This window comes from Palaemon carinicauda, chromosome 17 (assembly GCF_036898095.1).
Source record: "Palaemon carinicauda isolate YSFRI2023 chromosome 17, ASM3689809v2, whole genome shotgun sequence".
In the NCBI taxonomy this organism is placed as follows: domain Eukaryota; kingdom Metazoa; phylum Arthropoda; class Malacostraca; order Decapoda; family Palaemonidae; genus Palaemon; species Palaemon carinicauda.
In genome coordinates, this window is record NC_090741.1 from 112,587,947 (window position 1) to 112,590,446 (window position 2,500).

Below are 2,500 nucleotides of genomic sequence, written 5' to 3' on the forward strand. Positions count from 1 at the left end.
ATGTCTGGATTCTCTTAACGACCTCGGGATCAGAGCCCCAGGCGAAATCTCACAAAGACAAGAGCTTGGCTCCGGCCGGGAATCGAACCCTGGTCGGCAAGCTTATATAGACAGTGACTAACCCATTCGGCCACGAAGGAAGATAAAAGTCAATGACAATTCTACTGTACTTATACCTATCGAATTCAGGTATTTTGTACTTAGAATTGAAATCAACCCATCTTCACCATCGTAGCTAATTGGTAGTTTGTTACTTGGCATTCAATTAATGATAAATTTTGCACATTTTTACGTGTTTTTCATATTCAAATAAGCCATATATATTTTGATATATTAATGTCTGGATTCTCTTAACGACCTCGGGATCAGAGCCCCAGGCGAAATCTCACAAAGACAAGAGCTTGGCTCCGGCCGGGAATCGAACCCTGGTCGGCAAGCTTATATAGACAGTGACTAACCCATTCGGCCACGAAGGAAGATAAAAGTCAATGACAATTCTACTGTACTTATACCTATCGAATTCAGGTATTTTGTACTTAGAATTGAAATCAACCCATCTTCACCATCGTAGCTAATTGGTAGTTTGTTACTTGGCATTCAATTAATGATAAATTTTGCACATTTTTACGTGTTTTTCATATTCAAATAAGCCATATATATTTTGATATATTAATGTCTGGATTCTCTTAACGACCTCGGGATCAGAGCCCCAGGCGAAATCTCACAAAGACAAGAGCTTGGCTCCGGCTGGGAATCGAACCCTGGTCGGCAAGCTTATATAGACAGTGACTAACCCATTCGGCCACGAAGGAAGATAAAAGTCAATGACAATTCTACTGTACTTATACCTATCGAATTCAGGTATTTTGTACTTAGAATTGAAATCAACCCATCTTCACCATCGTAGCTAATTGGTAGTTTGTTACTTGGCATTCAATTAATGATAAATTTTGCACATTTTTACGTGTTTTTCATATTCAAATAAGCCATATATATTTTGATATATTAATGTCTGGATTCTCTTAACGACCTCGGGATCAGAGCCCCAGGCGAAATCTCACAAAGACAAGAGCTTGGCTCCGGCCGGGAATCGAACCCTGGTCGGCAAGCTTATATAGACAGTGACTAACCCATTCGGCCACGAAGGAAGATAAAAGTCAATGACAATTCTACTGTACTTATACCTATCGAATTCAGGTATTTTGTACTTAGAATTGAAATCAACCCATCTTCACCATCGTAGCTAATTGGTAGTTTGTTACTTGGCATTCAATTAATGATAAATTTTGCACATTTTTACGTGTTTTTCATATTCAAATAAGCCATATATATTTTGATATATTAATGTCTGGATTCTCTTAACGACCTCGGGATCAGAGCCCCAGGCGAAATCTCACAAAGACAAGAGCTTGGCTCCGGCCGGGAATCGAACCCTGGTCGGCAAGCTTATATAGACAGTGACTAACCCATTCGGCCACGAAGGAAGATAAAAGTCAATGACAATTCTACTGTACTTATACCTATCGAATTCAGGTATTTTGTACTTAGAATTGAAATCAACCCATCTTCACCATCGTAGCTAATTGGTAGTTTGTTACTTGGCATTCAATTAATGATAAATTTTGCACATTTTTACGTGTTTTTCATATTCAAATAAGCCATATATATTTTGATATATTAATGTCTGGATTCTCTTAACGACCTCGGGATCAGAGCCCCAGGCGAAATCTCACAAAGACAAGAGCTTGGCTCCGGCCGGGAATCGAACCCTGGTCGGCAAGCTTATATAGACAGTGACTAACCCATTCGGCCACGAAGGAAGATAAAAGTCAATGACAATTCTACTGTACTTATACCTATCGAATTCAGGTATTTTGTACTTAGAATTGAAATCAACCCATCTTCACCATCGTAGCTAATTGGTAGTTTGTTACTTGGCATTCAATTAATGATAAATTTTGCACATTTTTACGTGTTTTTCATATTCAAATAAGCCATATATATTTTGATATATTAATGTCTGGATTCTCTTAACGACCTCGGGATCAGAGCCCCAGGCGAAATCTCACAAAGACAAGAGCTTGGCTCCGGCCGGGAATCGAACCCTGGTCGGCAAGCTTATATAGACAGTGACTAACCCATTCGGCCACGAAGGAAGATAAAAGTCAATGACAATTCTACTGTACTTATACCTATCGAATTCAGGTATTTTGTACTTAGAATTGAAATCAACCCATCTTCACCATCGTAGCTAATTGGTAGTTTGTTACTTGGCATTCAATTAATGATAAATTTTGCACATTTTTACGTGTTTTTCATATTCAAATAAGCCATATATATTTTGATATATTAATGTCTGGATTCTCTTAACGACCTCGGGATCAGAGCCCCAGGCGAAATCTCACAAAGACAAGAGCTTGGCTCCGGCCGGGAATCGAACCCTGGTCGGCAAGCTTATATAGACAGTGACTAACCCATTCGGCCACGAAGGAAGATAAAA